Below are 20,687 nucleotides of genomic sequence, written 5' to 3'. Positions count from 1 at the left end.
CAGACCCTCTGGCCACAGAGCCTGAGCTCTTGACCGCGTTTCTGACTTTCTCAGAACCCAGACGGACTCTCCTCCAGGCACCCGGGAGGAGGTTTGGGCAAGAGGTCAGGAGGGTAGCCCGAGGCCACGGTCTGCCACATCCCTGCCCACCGGCCCAGGCACTGCCTGCTTCTGGCCTCATTCCCTGCCCCCGCCCCAGAAGTCTTCCTTACGGCCTCCGTGAACTTTTCCTTGCTCCTGGGGGCATCTCACCCCACCGCTCACCCTGCCCAAATGCCTCTCCCCTCTTCTACCCCTCGGCCAACTCCTGGGGCTGACTGGGCACACAACCTGGGTGCCGCATGTCCTGGCCCCATGCCCCCTCGTGAGACAGGGATTCCTGGGCACAGAGCAGCGTGGCTCCTGGTTCCCAGGCTCTCACCCACACCTGGGACCGGTCAGACCCCGGGGAGGGGCTGGCTGTGCACAAGAGCTCCAGCTCTCAGCTGGGGGCAGGGACCCTCCAGGGGGAGGCTTCGAAGAATCAAGGGGCGGCAGCTGCCCCCCTTGTTTATCCCTCAGGCTTTGGCGGGACACACAGCGGGGCTCACGCAAGGCAAGACAACCGTACAGCCCCTCCAAACTCCTGCTCCTTCCTCGGATCTGGCTGCTGGAAAGCTCGAAGTCAAATTACCTCCGGGAGAAGGTCCCGTGGGCCCCCTCCAGCTCCGTTTGATTTTTGATCTTCCTCTTGCTCAACGTTCACGCGCCTTTTCCGTCCCCTTATACCGTGTTTCCTTCGGCAAATCACCTCCCAGCCCTTTCGGGGGTCAAAGAGTGCGCAAGACCCTGGTGAAGGTCCTCCCTCCCTCCTTTGCCCTGAGCGCCGTGTGTCCCAGATCAGTCCCTGGTCTGAAAGAGCTGTGTCAACGCACCAACGAGTTCATGCAAGGAACAGCAGAAAGGGAACAGCCTGAGCGGAGTCAGGATACAGAGAGGCAAACCCCCCACAGACACCGAACGTCGCTCCCTCCCTCCCTCGTGGCCAGTCTGGCTTCACGCCCCACTTGGAAGAGTAGTGGGCTGCAGGCTGAGCCCCCAGCCGGAAAAACAGGGACCCCGGGGGAGCCTCAAATTCCAACCCCTCACGGCAGAGAGGCTGCGAGGGCGAAGAAGGACGTGAACTCGGAGCGGGTGTTTTCCTGGGCAGACAGAGTCCGGGACAGACTCCAGGGACGCCCGAGAGCTGCCCAGAGAAGACGGCACGGCCACGTGGACAAAACCCCACGCCTCGTTAATGAAAGCCACCCGACATGCTCTGCTTCCTACTCGGAAGGGAAACATTTCATTATCATTTTGAATCATTTCCTCTGAAAACATGAGTTTTGTATGACTGTTTCTGCACACACACACACACACCCCGCAGCCCCGCACGGGAGTGGGGGAACAGGGCGGGCTGTGGGGTTGCCGGGGTCCTGGGCTGGCAACCGGGCCTCCGGTCTCCAGGTCCTGAAGGGAGGACCCTCATCGGCTTCTGTGCCACAGCTTGTGGGGGAGCAGGTGCCGTGGTTCACCGTCCCCGCTGTCCCTCACCGTCCCCCACCATCCCTCCCCCCCAACCCAGGTCGGACTGGTGCACTCCAGCTACTCCCAAGAAATCACCCAGTCAACTGGCCTGGGTCTGCCTCTCCCATCAGATCCTGAGTATCCAAGGGGGGCAATGCCCCATTCACCCGTCCTCCCCCAGGACACGCGCCCAGCACACACCAGGCAACCATCACCCCAAGGCGGGATCCGCAGCCCCGAGCCCCCACCTGGGCTGCCCCACACCAGCGGAGCGGCAGGGTGGGTCCCCTCACCCAAACTGGGTCAGTCAGCCTCTCTAGCACCCCCAGAACGAGGGGGGCCCCCCAGGATGTCCTGGGGCCTCAGTTATAGTCACCACTCAGGGCAGCCGGCAACCCAGACAGAGCCAGCCTACAGGGAGGGGGGCAGGGACAGATGCAGTGGGAGAGGAAGAGAAAATGAAACCCCGGTCCAGACAGCAGCAAGCCAGAGGAGGGGCTGCCTGCCAGCATCCCGGGGCCTGGAGGACCCCGGGACGCCTGTAACTGTTGGCTCTGCCAGTTCCCCTTCCCTCCTAACTCCCCTCTCCCTTAATCTAACTGAAAGAAGTTTCCTGAGCCCTGCAAAAGCAGAGAATCCCGAAAACACGGGTCAGGACCCTCCCTGCCTTCCTGGCACCACCCCCAGTTTACCAAAGCTCAGGCTCGTTGTCCGGGGTCAGGCCAGCATGGGTGGGTGGGGAGAGGAGAGCCAGGAAGGTGAGGGTCAGCCTGGCTGGGCCCCCAGGGAGCCAGAGAGCGAGCGGGACTGTGGACTTGGGCAAACGGGGGTGGTGTCCGAGGAAGGCATAGCCCAAACGGAGCCCTGGTAATAGTGCACACAGTATGGTAGCCTGTCTCCCCTGGGAAAAACAGTTGGTGCTTAATGGATGCACGAAAGGCAACCAGGGAAAGCTCTCTGGGTCCTCATTCCCGCATCTGTGAAATGCAGGTTGTTCCGACAGCCACACGTGAATACAAGCATTTAGAGAGCTCGGGAAACGGTTCCTGGCACAGAGCGAGGGCTTGGGTATGTGTTGCTGTTGTTTTAAAAACCTACACAAAAGCTGAGCTCTCCCCCAGGGACCCCAGAGCAGGTGCTCAGGTCTGAATGTTTGTGTCCCACACCCCCCCCAGGTTCATATTTGAAACCTAACCCCAATGTGATGGTATGGGGGGAGAGGGGACATCTGTCCTGAACGGGATCAGTGCCCTCATAAAGGGGACCCCAGAGAGCTCCCAAGTCCCTTCTGCCAGACGCGACTACAAGAAGTCTGCATGCCGGAAGAGGACCTCCCCCATCGGAGCTGGCACCCCAAGCTTGGACTTCCAGCCTCTAGAACCGTAAGAAATCAATTTCTGTTGGACCTGAGTCACCCAGTCTGTGGTATTTTGTTCCAGGGGCTCCGATGAAGACGGGGTCAGGAACGCTGTCCCCACTCTGGGCATGGAAGCAGAGGTGGGAGACACAGCTTCAAGAGGACCAGGGTCAATCTTCAGGGTGGCAGGGTCAGGGAGGGGAGGGTAGGAGGGGAGTGCTTCCCCCACATCACAGATGAGAACAGAGGCAGCAGCCCGGGGTGGAAACTGCGGTGAGCGGTAGGATAACAGGCAGGACTGCCCCGCGGGGGACAAAGAGTGGGGGAGGGGACGAGCCACGCAGTTGTGGATGGAGGCTGGACCCAGGGCACTAGCAAAACAAACACTGGGCACCCTCCCCGTCACTGGGCACACACTTTACACACATCCATCCATCAGATTCCCACAGTGACCCTAAAAAGGCAGAGACCCTAAGCACCCTCATTTTAAAGGACAGGGAAACTAAGCCAGAGAAGTACAGTAACTTGTCCGAGGTCACACAGCTAATAAATAACAGAACTGGAACCCAGGCTGCCGGGTGCCGGCCTCCCAACTCAACCACCCAAGCAAGCAAGGAGATGTTGAAAAGGGCCTGCTGGGTGGCTGAATCCCCAGCTTGGGATTTCAAGCTCGGGGGCAGGATCCCAAACACCACCAGCCTCCCTCTGCTAGGTCCTCCGCCTTTGAAGCTCTGCTCCATCTCTCTCCCCACCCCATGCGACCCACAACCCATACCCCTACATCTCTCCCTGGCCAGGTCCTGCAAATGCCAGTGCAGCCTGGGCTCACAGTTCATGGAGGAGGGAGCTTGCGGGCGGGGGTGGGGGGGGGACATCTGCAAAAATAGGAAGGGGAAAACTACCCCAGTCACCTAAGTCCTTTGCCACTCCTCCAACCCAAGAGCCACCAGGCCTCCTTTTGGGACTCCAAGCCCCTGCCCATGTGACTTTGCCTGCCTGAAACCCCCTTTGGCATCCTGGCAGCAAACTGTGGCTCAGGGTTCTAACCAGCTTCCTCCTCCACCCCATCATTCAGGGGTCCCTCCTGTATCCTCCCAGTTCCCCCACCCAGCGGGCCATCGGTGCTGCTGGGCTGTGCTCCTCTGGGGCAGCGAGGCCGGTTCCAGGGACCTGCCCGCCCCTGGCAGTGCTGGGACAGGTGACAGCAGCCGGATGAATGAAGGACTCATTGTTTACATTACAACTGGTGGGGTGTCTTGCCCCACGTGGCCTTCCCAGCACTCCCCTCTGCTGCCTGCAGCCCTGGGTCAGTGCTACCCCCACGAACCTCCCTTGGCCATCTTACAGGGGTGAGGACATCCCCCCCCCAAAACTGGACTCCTACTTCTCACCCACATGGGAGCGGCGGGGTATCAAAGGTGGGGGATGCGCGGCTGGGTGTGTGACACTCCCCAAGATGCCCCCTTGCCCATCCTGCCCGGGGTGGGGCTGGGGCCTGGTGACAGCGCCCAGGGGGCACCCGCCCCGCCCAGCCCCCCGCCTGAAGGGCCCAAACGGGCGCGCCCTGGAGGCCAGGGCGAAGCATCTCGGCGGCGAAGGCCCCTCCCTACGGGGAGGGCAGAAAATCTGCTGCCTCACCAGCTCCCAGCGCCACCCCTGGGGGGGCACCCCTGCGGGAAGCCGCCCTGCCCCAGCCAACCCCTCACCCCTCCACCCTGCACTTCAACCAAGTTTTGCGAAGGCAATGGGCCGGCCGACCCCAGCCGGCGGGGCGGAGGCTCCGAGCTCCCCCAGAGCCGGGGGTCTGGACCAGGGGACCGCGCGGCCGCGCCCACCCGGCGGGGGCACCCCCGCCCCGCCCCCCACCGTCCGGGAGCCCCGAGAGCCCTGCGGCGTCCGGCCGCCCCGCGCTGCCCTTGAGGCCCGGGCCGGGCGCCCCCCCGCCCCCCGGCAGCTGTGCGGAACCCGGTCTGCGGGTGCGGGCGCCGAGGGAGCCGGCGCTGCCTCCACGCGCCCACCCGCGACCCAGGGAGCCCCCCCAACGCCGGCAGCCGCCCCTCCTCGCCGGCGGGCGACCGGGAAGTTGGGGGTGCGGGAGAGCACCTCCCGCTCACGCCCACCCGCCGGCCCCCGACCCTCCCGCCCGCCCCACGCCCCGACAATGCCGCCCCGCTGCAGCCCCGGCCGGGCCGCCGCCGCCTCCCGCACCGCCCGCTCCTTTGTTGCCCGGCGAGCCCCCTCCCCCGGACCCCCACCCCCGAGCCCGGCGGCTCCTACCTGCGCCCCTCCGGCGGCGGGCTGCACGGCGGGCGCCTCGGGGCCGGGCCTCCTCCGCTCCCGGCCGGGGCGCCGCGGGGGGAAGAGGATGCTGCGGCCCCTCCCCGCGCGCCGCTGCCCGCCGGCCGCAGCCCCTCCCCGCGCCCGGGCTCCGCGCTCGCGCTCCGGGCCCCGGGCCTCGCGCCCCGGCGGCGGCGGCGGGAAGGCGGGAGGCGCGGACCGAGGAGCCCCGGCCGCCGCCTGCGCGCCCCGCGGCCGAGCCGAGCCGAGCCGAGCCGAGCGGGAGCGGAGCGAGCGGCCCGGCTCCGGGAGGGAACAAAAGGGGCCGGCGCTGGGGCGGGCGCGGGAGGGCGGGGCCTGGCGCGGCGGGGGTCAGGCGCGCGCTCACGTGGCCTCGCGTTTCTCGGGCCGCCGCGCCGCGCCGCAAGTGGGCGGGCGGGCGGAAAACGCGGCCTCCCCTCCTCCTGCGCCCGCCGCCGTCAGTCGTGGGGCGTCGGGGGTACCCCCACCCCCGCCTCGCCGCGGGTCACCTACAGGCGCTGAAAGAGCCTCCGTCGGCCTCGCTCTGCGCACGGGGATGTCCCAGAGCCGCCCCGGGAGAGGTGGAAACTCGGGATGCTGGGGGCGGCTCCTGGAGTTTCCGGGAAGGCTCCACAGAGGAGGTGACGTTTGGACTGGACAGGAAGGGATGAGGAGGAGATGGTGTCGCCGAGCTGAGACCTCCAGGCCTCTCCGGGCTGTCCTGAGACCAAAGCGGGTGGGGGGAAATGGCACGGGTGATGAGGTTCCCAACTGGTCTTTGGAAAAAGTGGTACCCAAGATCAGGATGACGGCTGCGCCCTCCTCCCCTGAGCGGGATCGGCCTCCAGTGATATCAGCGGAGTTTACAGGTGCCAGCCCTCTCCACCCCCAGTGCAAATTCACCTTCATTTCCTTCAAATAGGGGAATGAGGGTGTGTTGGGGGAGGTTGTGGTCTGCACGGTGACCGTGACACCAAGGAGGACAGGCTCCAGACAGTCTCCTTCATAGCCCGCAAGGCACCCAGTCCAGTGCCTGGCCAAGGGCAGACACTCAATGACACCAGAGTGAATGAACTGGCTTCGTCCCCACCACTGTCCCTCCATTGCTCTTCTTCCCATAATCTTCGAGAAGTGAGTTCACCTCTTGAATTCCCCACCTACCGACTGGGGGTACTGTTTCAGTTCACTTCTGCTAAGGGGTAAAAGTATGAGGAGGGAGGCTGGACCCCGGCCAGCCCTGAGGAGGAGGTCCCCAGCTGGTGGGTGGAGCCAGAGCTGGAGACCAAGGGGAGAGGAGGCCCTACGGTGGGCCCAGAGAAGGGCTGTCTGGAGGAGGAGTCAACCTCATGGGAGGGATGGGGTTCCAGGTGGGAAAGGCTACCTTTAAGAACCAAGAAGCTACGGGCGCCTGGGTGGCTCAGTGGGTTAAGCCGCTGCCTTCGGCTCAGGTCATGATCTCGGGGTCCTGGGATCAGGGGTCCTTTGATCGAGTCCCGCATCGGGCTCTCTGCTCAGCAGGGAGCCTGCTTCCCTCTCTCTCTTTCTCTCTCTCTCTGCCTGCCTCTCTGTCTACTTGTGATCTCTCTCTGTCAAATAAATAAATAAAATCTTTAAAAAAAAAAAAAAAGAACCAAGAAGCTAAATTGTATCCAGGTGGCCAGGGGGGACGGTCTGGAAATTAAGATAAGACACAAGGCACAGTGCCACGGTGAGAATTCAGCTTCATCCCCTGCCCGCTGATGGGCAATCCTCTCTAGGCCTCAGTTTCCCCATCTATACACCTCCAAGGTTGTTGTCAAGGTCAAGTATCTTAATCTTCATGAAGCACTAAGAGCAGTCAGCACTTAGTACGCAGTTAGCCTTCCACAAGCATGAACATCAGGGTCCCTGGCCGGCGCAGTCTATAAGGCATCGACTCTTGATCTTGGGGTCATGAGTTCAAGCCCCACACTGGGCATAAAATTTACTCTTAAAAAAAAAAAAAAAAAAAATTTTTTTTTTCAAGAAATGTGAACTTCTTTCCAAAAGAGCCGGGTCATCCGAGGACGTGTTAGGAGCTTGGATCTCCTCCTGTGAGCGTGGGGTTTCAGACAGGGTCTTCTCTAACCATTGGAGTGGAGGACACACAGAGTGAAGGGCAGGGCTCTGTCAGGTTGCTGGCCTCCTAGAGTCTGCCACTGCCCTCCCTGCAAAGGCCACAAGGGCTCTGAAGGTGGAAAGCAGATGAGAGCCAGTCAGAAGCAGCTCAGAGGGCTACCTGGGTGGCTCAGTGGGTTGAGGGTTAGACTCTTGGTTTCGGGTCAGGTCAGGGTCTCAGGGTCCCACATTGGGGGTGTGCTGCTTAGTGGGGAGCCTGCGTCCCCCTCTCTAACTGTTCTGCCTGCTTGTGATTCTCTCTCTCTCTCTCTGTCAAATAAAGAAATAAAATCTTTAAAAAAAAAAAAAAGAGAGAGAGAGAGAGGCAGGGCTCAAAAAATAATAATTAAAAAAATAAGAGAGGAGGGGTTTTTCCAGGGTACAGGGTCTGGCCTGCTGTGATGTACCTGAGCTCACCTGGTCCTGTCCAGTTCCATCCACGCCCCCTCCTGCCTTCCACCCACCCCTGACGGCCCCCAGCCCCCACCAGCAGCTCCCTCCCTCACTGACGGCCCTCACTACTATTCAGCCCAACAGCTCAGGCAGGTCCTAGCTTCCCCCTGCCCTGGGCTCTGTGGGGCGGAGCCTCAAAGGGGAATCTCACCCCGGCCAGACTCCTTCTAGGTGAGAAAAGAGTTTCTGTCTTGTGAGAGCTGGGATTGGGGTTTTCTGCTTCCAGGACATCAGGCCTGGGGAGGGGCAGATGGTGGGTAGGGGCGAGGACCAGGGGGGCAGAGCCCTCCCAGCTGCCCTTCTCACCCAGCGCTTTTGTCTCCACCAAAAGTGCTGATCTGGACATTTTCTTGCTGACACGGGCCCTGACTGACAGCCCCATAGGAAAGGGGGTGGGGGGGCCGTGCTTTCAATGGGAAAAGCGTGTTGAGAGTCACAGAGGGGCTGGGCAGAGCTCTTGGAGGCCTGGGGAGGTGACAACCACAGGTGAGGCCTGGGGTCTGCCTCTCTGGTTCACTTTTTACTGTGGTCTTTTTTATTTTTTAGGACCAACAGGACATCGGAGTGAAGGAATATTTTGTAAACTTTGAATTGCTTTTTACGAGAAATCTGTAATGACATGGGAAGCCAGGGGCACCTGGGAGGCTCAGTGGGTTAAAGCCTCTGCCTTCGGTGTGGGTCATGATCCCGGGGTCCTGGGATCGAGCCCCGCATAGGGCTCCCAGCTCAGCAGGGAGTCTGCTTCTCCCTCTCCCACTCCTCCTGCTTGTGTTCCCTCTCACTGTGTCTCTGTCAAATAAATCAATAAAATCTTAAAAAAAAAACCAAAAATCCCCATCACAGACACCTGAAACTAACATAGAACACTGTCATGTTAATTATACTTCAATTTTTAAAATGCACAAGATAAAAACTGTGGATATAGTAGATTCCCAACCTTTGAAACGACGGGGGGGGGGGGGGGGGACTGGTAACGGTGGGCGGCTTTGGGTGGAGGGAATCCTGGCGATTTTTCTCTCCCCTTTTCTGCATCTTTCCATGATCAACGATCAAGGTACCTGTTACTTAACTCACAAAAGGGCGTTTAACCCAACCCAACCCCCCCCCACCTTCTGTTCAGAGGATTGTTCAGATGTTGTGTTTCTGTTCAAAACACACACAAAAAAATGATTGTTTGGATGTAGCCGCGGGCTGGGCTGGGAGTGACATCACCATGGAGATATCAGGAGAGGCCGTCCCTCTCCAGGCCACACCCTTCCCTGCAATCACTTGGACTTTGCCTGCCCTCCGGGATCAGATAGGATCAGATCAGAGCAGAGGCTGGAGGATCTGATCGTGGCACCTCCCTCCCCCACCTACCCCCACCCACCACCCACCCCCGCCCCGGGGCTGATAACACCCCACCGCGGAAGGAGTCCCAGTCCTGAAGGAAGGTCTCTGCTACTGGTTCCTTCCGTGGGGGCTTTTCAAGGTCCTGGGGGCTTTGTCGGCGTGGCTCCCCAATTTCCTAAGGACAGATGGCAAGCTGAGGCTGACCAAGTGAACTGAAGGCTGGCATTGCCGAGGGCTTGTTAGAGGGAAGGTTTCAAGCTACGGACCGTCTATGGGTTGCAGAGATAAATGAAGACCCCTTAGATGAGAAGAAGCAAAGAGGGGGTTATCCAGAGCCGGCGGGTATGGAGGGAGGGGGTCAGCCACATCGCTTGTGTTTCGCAGACTCCAAGCTGGCCAGGGAGCGGGGGAGCCTCCGAGTAGGCAAAAGGGAAGGGCTGGGTAGGTCTGGATGGAAGGCTGTTGGCACAGAGAAGCCGGAGGCAGGATAACTAAAATCAGGGTATACATCGCCTCTGTGATGGGCCAGGGAACATACTCAGTTGTTTTCTTGTCGGTCCTGAGTTGGGAGTAAAGGCAAAAATTTGGGAAGCGGGCAGTTACCGATGGAGTCCTGGCCGCCTGGGCCCGATGGCTATGGGAGTCATCATTTGTTCTCCTGTCCTCTTGGAGGACAGGCTGCAGACTGTGGGTCCCTTCTTTTTTTTTTTTAAGATTTTATTTATTTGTCAGAGAGAGAAGGAACACAAGCAGGGGGCGTAGGAGAGGGAGCAGGGAGCCCATGTGGGGCTGGATCCCGGGACCCTGGGATCATGACCTGAGCCAAAGGCAGACGCTTAACCGACTGAACCCCCCAGGCGACCCCCAACTCTGTTCTTTTTCATATGGGGTCTGGCCCTGTGTTTCAGAGAGGAGGAAACCGATCACAGAGAGGTTAAGGGACAGGCCCAAGGTCGCAGCTCCTGTGGGCAAGGTGCTGGGCAGAGGGGGAGTAGGGAGAAGCTGCCCTGAACTCTCATCTGAACTCAGCTGCCTTCGGGCTTTGTGACTCAGAGCAGGAAACGTTGGGAAACCCGCTCTGTCCCTCCCTGGCCGGAGGCAGGCTGAGAGGAGCCGTGTGTGCAATGTGCCAGGTCCCACGTGCACCTTTTGAGCACCTTCTGTGTGCGGTGTGTGTTCTTTACTGCGGTTCTAAGCAACCGAGAGTCTGTAAACTCACGGGATCCTCAGGCGGCCCCGGGGAAGAAGATCCTCTGCTTCTGACCCCGGTTACCGGTTCACAGGGCAGGTAGGGGATGGGGAACCAGCCTCCCCACCAAGCCCCCAGGGGCCGGAGTCCATGGTTGTGCTAGTGCCTCCACTTCCCGCCCCTCAGACCACATAGAGACTGTGAGTGGGCAGCTGGGGGTCCTGTCTAAGGGCTTTGCTGCCGGGATGGTTCTTGCCAAAGTGGAGATGCCCCTCTCTGGGATGAGGCCTTAGGTCCTCATGCACCCCCACCCCTTCCTGGCGTTAATTCCTTCTTGAGTCTGGACCTGGGCCAAGTACCTGGTCTCCTCTTGCCAAGGGAAGTCTCTAGAAGGTGCTGGCGGCAGGTCCCACTGCTCCCCCACGCCAGTCCCTTGGTTTCCAACCTTCACAGCTGCTAGTCCTCATTCCTCTCTCCCTGTCCCCAAGTGTGCACATCTGTGCATTGCATCACTGGGCCCTCAGTGGAGACACGCCCCGGGGAGTGTGTTTATCCTGTGTGTCTGCAAGCCTCTCCCCCGGGGAGACCGCGCCAGCATCTTTCTCCCTGGGACACTGCCCACCCGGCCTTTGCTTCCCCGGGGCTGCCCACGTCCTCCTGGGTGCCCCGGGGACATCTCTGGGTCCTTGGAGTCCTTCAGAAAAGGCACACACCCATCACCCCTCTTCCCAGCCTCTGCCGTGGAGACCGGCAGAAAGTTTCCTCATCTGTTACTTTACCAGGAAAAGTCACTGGAAAAACAGGGCGCCCGCACCGTTTCCTACAAGAAGGGGTGTTTTGGCTCCAGGAATAGGTGAGGGCATCCTTTGGAATCAAGGACGGCCCTTTCAATGAAGCCCATCCAGCTTTCTGGAAAGTTCTTGTGTTGCTCACGTCGCCGCGGATGGAGAACACTTGGCCAAAGTTGGCAGCTGTGGCTGGAACATTTGGAACCAGTGTCCTTCGGAGGCTCGCTCTGGCTTCGAGACCCAGGGCGGTGACTTTCTTGGGCCCCCCGCCCGCCCCCGATCCGGGTGTCCTCAGCGGTGTTGGTTTCCTAACTGAGTGACGCTGCCCAGTCTGGCTTTTCTTGGACCAGCTCACGGGTCCTTCGACCCCCCACTGCCTTCTGGGGCCCTCGGAGCCTTGGATATCATTACGCCCCCAGGGCCTTTGAGCCAGATGTTTGGGGAGAAGGGAGGAGGTCATTCGTCCAACTCCTGTCGCTTTTCGGCCGCAAGGATAAAGTGCCATGAGGCCAAGTGGCGTCAGGAGAGCTCCCAGACCTCCTAAAAACAGTGGCCGCTTTCTCTACAGCTTCATCTCTCATTAGCCAGCCCTGCATCCCACAGATGGGGTCCATGTGTGCGTAATATACAAAAGCGAGAGCTCATATTCAAACCGCTATTGTCCCAGCCACAAAGCCCCTTTTACTGCTTTAAAGCCTCCAGCCCCCTCTCTGCCCAGTGTGTGGCTACGGGATTGCTTGGCAGGTGCACACACAGGCTTCTACCGTATAAAGCAAGAGGGGCTCTGGTGGAGGTAGGGGCAGGGTGGTTTGGGGCACATCTAATGCTCCGTGGTGGCTTCCTGGAGGAGGTGACCGCCCGATATGTCTTAAAGGGTTAAGGCGTGGCAGGCAGAGCAGGGCAGCCAGAGGGGCTCATTGGGAGGAATCTGGTGCACAGGGAGCAGGAACCACGGCTTACTTAGATGAGGGCAGAGGGGTGGCTGGGCCTGCCCACACATGGCGGGGTTGCAGAGTGAATTTCTTCTTTTCCTTTCTAAGATTCTATTCATTGATTCGATGGGGGTAGGGAAGCGATTGCCAGGGGGAGGGGCAGAGGGAGAAGCAGGCACCCCACTGAGCAGGGATCCTGAAGCAGGGCTCAATCCCAAGACCCTGGGATCATGACTGAGCTGAACCCAGTCTTAACCCACTGAGCTTAACCCACAGAGCCACCCAGGCGCCCCGAGGTGGGCTTTTAGCTCAGGCCGACAGGGAGCCCTCCGGCGTTCTAAGCAGGGGAGGGACCTGAAGTTTAGACGTGAAGCCTTGTCCCCTAGGCCATGTGGGGCTAGCAGAGTGACAGGTGGACAGGCAGGAGAAGAGGGTGCTCAGGGACAAGGGGGTGGGGCCGTGGTGGGGTGGACAGAGAGGCGTGGCTGCTCAGCGTCCCAGGGCTTCAACCCCTGGCCGGGACTGGGCTGAGAAATCACATCCTCGAGGACAGGGAACCATCCCCCCACTTTGGGCTCCCCCATACCCCGGCTCCCAGGATGGCCGTGACCATCCTGGGCCCAAGGAAACATGGTGCCCCAAACACGGATGCTTCGGTGGGGGGGGGGTCCCAACCAGGGTGATCGGGACGGAGGGCTCCTGGCCCGGTATCCCCAGGACACCCTTCACTTTGAGACGCAGCCCTGGGGCGGGGTGTGCCGTGGAGGACGGAGGCACAGGCCTGGGAGATCTGCCGGACCCGAGGGACCCTGTCCTGCCAGCAGCCCAGCAGCAGTGTGACCCTGGATGAGAGACGCAAGGCCCCGCCTCAGTCTCCTGGTCTGCAAAATGGGAACGACCCTGGACAGACGGACTCGGACCGAAGCCGTGACCGCTTCGCTGGGGAGCTGGAGACATGGCCTGGGTGACCATGGCGCTAAGTAAGGGGGCGCAGGGGCCAGGAGGGGCGTTGTCACCGCTGTCTTCAGATGGGCTGAAGCGGTCAGCACCGACCAAGGATGTGGCAAGGGAGAGGGGAAGGGGCCCGAACCAGCGTTCTTGTCTCTGGCAGGAGTGAGTGTGTCTGTGAATGTCATCAGCTTCCTCCCTCCCCCAGCCTGCAGAGCTGGAAGCTTCTGCGTAGTAACTCCCATGGGGCTCCATGCGAGACAGGAAACGGCCCCTGACTCAGTTTCCCCGGCACTGCGTCCCCGTTTCCTCTTTCAGTCGAGCTCCGTGGGGTCTCGGGGCTGGTGCCCTGAGTAGCCAAGGGGGCTTTACCACCCTTGGTGGGGGGGAGATGCTGACACGGAGCCTGGGACCCACAGCTCCCCTGCACACCCCTCTGCCCCTCTGCCCCTCCCCCTCCCCTCAGGCCAACCAGCACTGAACTGAAATTTCCAGAGGCCCCGGCGGAGCAAGTCAGAGGGGCTGCCACAGGTCTGGAGGGGGTTATCTACCAGGCCCCCCAACATGTTGAATCATGAGGCACCTGCCTGCCCACCTCCAGCCTGTAACCAGGTTTTGGGACCACCGGGGGCTCTGCCTGAGGCCCAGAGAAGAGGGCCGGGTGGCCTCTCCCCACTGTGGTGCCTGACGGCTCCCCGCAAGTAAGGGACGTTCAGGCTGGAGTCTGATTTACCCTCTGGCCTTTGTACCCTGGGGCTGGGGTCAGCCCATAGACCCTGGTCTTCTCCCCGGAACCTCCTGGAAACTTTTGAGACGAGTCACAGTGGAGCTTCTAGATCAGGATGGGGGTGGGGGGGGTCCCTCCTTCAGCCTGGGGATGACGTGGGGGTCTTTGGATCAGGGCAGGTGTGCAGGTAGAATCCTGGGCTCTACCCCCACCTCCCTGTGTGACTTGGGGCAGGTTTCTTGCTTCACCAACGTCATGCTTGGTTCCTAAGATGGAGGGAAGTGTATGGGGGGTAAAATGTTTTCAGGGTTTTTTCAAAAGATTTTATTTATTTATTTATTTATTTATTAGCATCTTGTTTATTTATTTGACAGAGAAAGAGAGATCACAAGTAGGCAGAGAGGCAGGCAGAGAGAGAGGAGGAAGCAGGCTCCCTGCCGAGCAGACAGCCCGATGTGGGGCTCAATCCCAGGACCCTGAGATCATGACCTGAGCCAAAGCAGAAGCCTAACCCCCTGAGTCACCCAGGCGCCCCTGGACACAAGTTTTTAATAGGACCACAGTCACGTTCATCATAATTTTCTTCACGGTTTAAATCGGAGATGTTCAGTTTACGTTTTAGCAATGTGGCTCTTTGTTTAAAAGAACCCAGGTATGTAGTCCGTTACAGAACGTTTCTTAAAGAAAACTAATTGCCATGGAGATTAATGTTACTTATGTATATTTGAATGTTACATATTTTTTAAAACTAAACAAAATAAAAGCATAATGTTCAGTGTTTTTTTTTTTGTTTTGTTCAGTGTTTAAATAATCAAATCTTGCGGTACCTGGCTCCCTCCGTCGGATGAGTGTGCGTGTGACTCTGGATCTTGGGGTCACAAGTTCAAGCCCCACGTTTGGGTGTAGAGATTACCTAAATAAATAAAACTTCAAATAAATGAATGAACAAGGGCGCCTGGGTGGCTCAGTGGGTTAAGCCGCTGCCTTCGGCTCGGGTCATGATCTCAGGGTCCTGGGATCGAGTCCTGCATCGGGCTCTCTGCTCAGCGGGGAGTCTGCTTCCCTCTCTCTCTCTCTCTGCCTGCCTCTCTGCCTACTTGTGATTTCTCTCTGTCAAATAAATAAATAAAATCTTAATAAATAAATAAATAAATAAATGAATGAATGATGAACAAATGAACCTTTGTTGCAACAGTAACGAATCCCAGACAGATAAAGACAGGTAAAGAGAAATCAGTGAGGACCACAGACTCTGCCCACGTACGCCTGGTGCTCTTTCTGGCAAAGCTGGCGGTTACCCAGTGTCAGGCCAGGCTCCAGGACCCCCTCATAACGGGCTGCATTTTTCTTTTTTAATAAAATTAGATTGGGGCGCCTGGTGGCTCCGTGGGTTAAGCCTCTGCCTTGGGCTCAGGTCATGATCTCAGGGTCCTGGGATCAAGCCCTGAATCGGGCTCTCTGCTCAGGGGGAACCTGCTTCCCTTCTTCTCTCTTCCTGCCTCTCTGCCTACTTGTGATCTCTGTCTGTCAAATAAATAAATAAAATCTTTAAAACAATAAATAGGGCGCCTGGGTGGCTCAGTGGGTTAAGCCGCTGCCTTCGGCTCAGGTCATAATCTCAGGGTCCTGGGATCGAGTCCCGCATCGGGCTCTCTGCTCAGCGGGGAGCCTGCTTCCTCCTCTCTCTCTCTGCCTGCCTCTCTGCCTACTTGTGATCTCTGCCTGTGAAAGAAATAAATAAAATCTTTAAAAATATATATATATACACATAAAGAAATAAACTTAAAAAAAAAAAAAAAAGAGTTGCCAGGACGTAAGAGGGAGGTTAGTAAAAGGGAAGCGCCCCCTCCCCCCTGTCTGGGTGGGCTCCTCGGACGTGGGCTGCATGTCAGGGCATGGCTGGCTGCGGAACTGACCTTAGCCTTGCTTGACGGGAGAAGCCAGCTCAGCCTAAACCCTCCTGCCTGGTCACACTCCAGTTGTCTGTTAAAATGTGGGTTCGGGAGGCGCCTGGGTGGCTCAGTCATTAAGCGTCTGTCTTCAGCTCAGGTCATGATCCCAGGGTCCTGGGATCGAGCCCTGCATCGGGCTCTCTGCTCAGCGGGGAGCCTGCTTCCCCCTCCCCCACTCCCCCTGCTTGTGTTCCCTCTCTCTCTCTCTCTCTCTCAAATAAATAAATAAAATCTTTAAAAAAAAAAAAAGTGGGTTCGGCTGTTTGTCTTCCCACCCTCCGTGTGCTGCTTGCCGAGGGGGTGGGGGTCGGGGGTGGCTGGAGGGGACATCTGCCCGGTGAGGTCCCTCAGCTTTTCAGCCTTGAAGCCGCAGCCCAGGGAGCCAGGGCTGGGAAAGAACCCGTGAACCCTATTTCCCCAGGACGCCCCCTCCCAGAGTTCTCCAGAGCACTCCTTCCTACAGCCCAGCCAGACAGAGGCCCCAGACATCTGAGAACCCTCACTCCTGCTCCCCCACTTTTGCCTCAGGCGAGGGGATGAGATGACACCTCAGACCCAAGTCCCAGGGTGTCTGGGACCCTGGGGGGGGGGTCTTTCTAAAGATAAAGGTCAGTGGGGTGAGGTCCTGTAGCCTCTGGGGCTCAGCCTCTGTAGAATCCCGGTGCTGCCACCATCTCTGCAACCTTGCAGGACGACATGCATGGCTCCGTGCCTCAGTTTCCCTCTTCGGGGGAGCAAAAGGAGACAGCATTTTCTCCGGAGTTCACAGGGCACCTGGCACGCTGGGAGGGCTCTGGAAGACAGCGACTCCGCTCTCTTGCGCTCTCTGAGTGGGGGTTCACCCGGGGTGTACGCCAGAGGCGGGGAACCCAGGGGCAGGGCTCCCTGAGACGGAACATTCCAGTGCACCGGAAACGCTTACCAGCCCCAGCCAGACAGGCCGTCCAAACGCCCCCAGGGTGATTCACTCACCCCCAGGGCCTGATGTCAGCCCCCACCTAGAGCCCTGGTCCTCATCAGCACCGTGGCTGGGTCCTCAGCCCCTGCGTGTCCCCGGCTCGTCTCTCGCCTGTGCCCTGTGCTCCAGTCCCAATGTCACGCCCTGGCCCGCCTCCAGCCCCCAACTTCCAGCCACTGGGGGGGGGCAGGTGGGCCAGGGGCTGTGGGTAGCCTTGGCCTCCCCTCCTCCCTCCCCTGAGTCCCGGCTGGCCTGGCCGGAGCAAACTGCCAGGCCCCTGGCAGGACTGATTCTAGTAGATTCCCAGATGGTCCATTTAAGCCTGGAGTTCTCGACTTCCTGTTTGGTTTTAGGTCAGCAGTTCCTAAACCAGAACTTTCTTTCCCATAAAAAGTATTCCTTCAGGTTACTGACACTGTTATGCCACGGTGAAAACCAGGGGAATGTGGGACATTTTTTTTTAAATTAGGATCAAAATGAAAATGAAGGTCTGCTCAGGGAAGAAGTCGAATTTTAGAGCTCTGCTCTGGCCTGGTGAGCCGGGTTCAAACCCCCCACCCACCCCCCCAACTTGCTGGCTGCCTGGCTGTGGGCACACGGTGCACGGCCTCCACGCACTGCTCTTGCGTATCAAACACAGGAAGAAGGATTTCTTCGCTCATGACATGTAGAGATGAAATAAAATATCACAGGAAATGGCTCCTTTTTTAATTTATTTTTTAAAATATTTTATTTATTTATTTGACAGATACAGATCACAAATAGGCAGAGAGGCAGAGAGAGAGGAGGAAGCAAGCTCCCTGCTGAGCAGAGAGCCCAATGCAGGGCTCGATCCCAGGACCCTGAGATCATGACCTGAGCCGAAGGCAAAGGCTTAACCCACTAAGCCACCCAGGTGTCCCTGAATCTTTCATTTGTTAAAAAGACTTTATTTATTTGAGAGAGAGAGAGCACGAGCAAGGGGGGTGGGGGGGCAGAGGGAGAGGGAGAAGCAGACTTCCTGCTCCATCCCAGGACCCCGAGATCACGACCTGAGCCAAAGGCAGGGGCTAAACTGACTGAGCCACCCGGAAGCCCAAAGCGTCGGACTCTTGATCTCAGCTCAGGTCTTGATCTCAGGGTCATGAGTTCAAGCCCCACACTGGGCTCCACATTGAGTGTAGAGTCTACTTAATAAACCAAAGCATTTTTCTTTTCTTTTTTTTTTTTTAAAGATTTGTATTTACTTGTCAGAGAGAGAGAGAGCACAAGTAGGCAGAGTGGCAGGCAGAGGCGGAGAGGGAAGCAGGCTCCCCGCTGAGCAAGAAGCCTGATGAAGGACTTGATTTCAGGATCCAGGGATCATGACCTGAGCCAAAGGCAGCGACTTAACCCACTGAGCCACTCAGACGTCCCTAAACCAAAGCATTTCTTAAAAAAAAAAATGTAATAGACGTTCCATATTCACCTGAGATGTTATTAATGGGGGAAACTGTGTGCCAGGAGAGGGGGGTCTGTGGGACCTGTACTACCCCTGTACTATCTGCTTAATTTTCTGACAATCCAAAACCATTCTGTAAAATGCTGTCTATGAATTCCAGTATTTTCCAGTATTGGACCCTGGCGACAGGGAACCTTGACAGCTTATCACTGATTAGCCCGAGTGGTCCCAGACAAGCCCCTTGCCCCTCTGAGTTTCCTCCTCCTTAAAAGGTGGCTCAGTCAGTTAAGCATCTGCCTTCTGCTCGGGTCAGGATCCCAGGGTCCTGGGATCAAGCTCCTGGTTGGGCTCCCTGCTGGGGGGGAGGGGGTGTCTCCTTCTCCCTCTGCCCCTCCTGCTCATGTTCTCTCTCTTAATTAATAAATAAAATTAAAAAAAATTTTTAAAGGAGCGCACTGGGCCAGATTATCTCTAAAGTCAGCCTCTGCCAATGACAACCTTGGACTTGAATGACATTTTGGAAGGACAGGAGAGTGACAGTCTGGGTGTCTCAGGAAACAGCCCCATGAGTCAAGTTCAGGGGATGTGCACCGCCCCTGGTTCAGTTCCTAGAACCCCCGGAAGGTCTAGAAAATGCCCAATCTCCCGCCTGGGTCACCTTGATGGACCAATTCCAACTTCCTCCAAATATCACGCGGGAGGCGACAGCAACCGAAGCACTAAACGGCCTCTGGTCCCCTCCAGCAGGCAGGGGTTTCTTCCCTCCTGGGCTCGGCCTAGAAGCTCATATTTTATTCATGAAAATTGGAGGCCCGGGGAGGCCTCGGCATAAACAGGATGTAAATATTTGCGGGCGGTGGGGGAGAGGTGGTATTGGAGCAGGGGCTGCCCGGAGCGGGGACCTAGGGGCGCCGCGCAGTGGGGACCCGCCCACCTCCAGCTCCTCGGTCGGTCGGGCGTGGGGGGCATGTGCGGGCTGCACCCCGGCTTGGAGACCCGGTTTGGGACTCCAGTACCCTCCAAGCCAGACGGGGTGTGGCTTAACCTTCTGGTGTCCCCCCCCCCCCCCAGCCCAAGCCATTCCCCTGATCAACAGCGTTCCTTCATCCCGCCTTTCTGAGTTGGGGACTCGGACTGGCTTTCTGGCACTTGCAGGGGTGCCTAGCACCCGCTCCAGCCCCTCACCTTCCCTCCCTGCACCTGGACACCCTTTGTCTCAGCTCTGGGAGCTCTGGCCGTCCCCAAGGCTGTACCTTTGCTTCACTCGCTGCTGCTCCTGCGGTGAACTTACATCTTTGAGCTTTGACTTGTCTTGGAGACCCCCTCCCCACGTTTGCGTGGACTACACCCTTTTCTGGAACCTGGGGCCAGCAGTACCCCTGGGGCTCTCCCAGGAGAATAACTCCCGCTCCCTTCTCAGGGCCTGGCCTGGGCATCCCGTCCTCCAAGAAACTGTTCCTGATGTTTGTCCTCAACGTCTGGGCTCAGAGCCCGTCTGGTCCTCCCACGGCATGTGCCCTGGGGAGCAGAAGTCTGTATCCGAAATGCGCACAGGGCCCTGACTTTGGTCCCGTTCACGAAATACTTGTTGAATAAATGAACGGGGGCGTGGATGGGGGAATGAATCAAGGCATGGCCCGGCTGCCACCTGTGTCTCTGGGCATGTGTCTCTTTTTCTTGTCCCCCCCTGCCCCACCCCACAGCCTGTGTACTACCTCCCCACACCAAGGACGCTCCCTGGGGCAGAATAAGCCATAGTTCTGGTGGAATCTTTGAGGTTACCGAAGGTTTCCAAAGTTATACCCTGCACCCCAGCACCTTTGGTGTCGGGCAAACATTTCAATCTGGGAGCCGCACCTTCTTGGAACTAATGCCCTCGGGGCTTCCAGAAGAATGCAGGGCAAGCCCAGACGAGGCTTCCCTTTCAGATGCCCTTTTCTTTTTAAAAAATTTTTTTTTTAAGATTTTATTTATTTATCAGAGAGAGAGGGGGAGAGAGCGAGCACAGGCAGACAGAATGGCAGGCAGAGGCAGAGGGAGAAACAGGCTCCCCGCTGAGCAAGGAGCCCGATGCGGGACTCGATGCCTTTTTCAGATAGGGACACACCCATGCTTGGCTATCTCTGGGATTCAGCGGAAAAAAAATACACCCCCAAGTTGGACGCAAGAGAAGCAACCCGTTTGCAGTGGAGATGGTGGGCGTGACCTAACCCGGAGAAGAATGTCCTGGGGGCACTGGTACAGAAAGAACCCTCAAACCGCCTAGGTGAGATTCCCCCCCACCAAAGATTTTATTTATTTATTTATTTGACAGTGAGCACAGCAGGCAGAGAGGCCTGCAGAGGCAGAGAGAGAATCAGACTCCCTGCTGAGCAAGGAGCCTGCTGCAGGGCTGATCCCAGGACCCCGAGATCATGACCTGAGCCGAAGGCAGCAGCTTAACTCACTGAGCCACCCAGGCGCCCCTAGGTGAGGTTTTTAAAAATGCTGCCACCCTAATTGATCCTGGGTGGACACGTAGTTTTTCTCCATTGTAGGGCTTCTTAGCTTAAAGTGGGCTCCCGGATCTAGCTGTCCAAATGCTCCATGCCACAGAGAACCCGAGAGGAAGCAAAAGAAAGAAAAAGTCCCACAGAGCAGTCTAAAGGGCGT

At 58.1% G+C, this 20,687-nt stretch overlaps 1 protein-coding gene across 3 annotated transcripts in view; it reads right to left on the bottom strand.

Annotated features, from left to right (window-relative positions):
- CLIP2 (CAP-Gly domain containing linker protein 2) overlaps positions 1–5,750 on the bottom strand; it is a 65,275-nt gene extending 59,525 nt beyond the window's left edge. For 2 of the 3 annotated variants that reach the window (XM_044233269.1, XM_044233271.1), the window contains exon 1: positions 5,180–5,314. The gene's annotated coding sequence lies outside the window, so the exon portion shown is untranslated. Of the gene's footprint in view, positions 1–5,179; positions 5,315–5,713 lie in introns of those variants that run through there. The other variant, XM_044233270.1, reaches the window with a different exon arrangement.
- Positions 5,751–20,687: the final 14,937 nt, after the last annotated feature.

The sequence above is a fragment of the Neovison vison genome, chromosome 14 (genome assembly GCF_020171115.1).
Source record: "Neovison vison isolate M4711 chromosome 14, ASM_NN_V1, whole genome shotgun sequence".
NCBI classification, from domain to species: Eukaryota; Metazoa; Chordata; class Mammalia; order Carnivora; family Mustelidae; genus Neogale; species Neogale vison.
The sequence above is the reverse complement of the archived record's forward strand: the minus strand, read 5'-3'. Positions and strand labels throughout refer to the sequence as shown.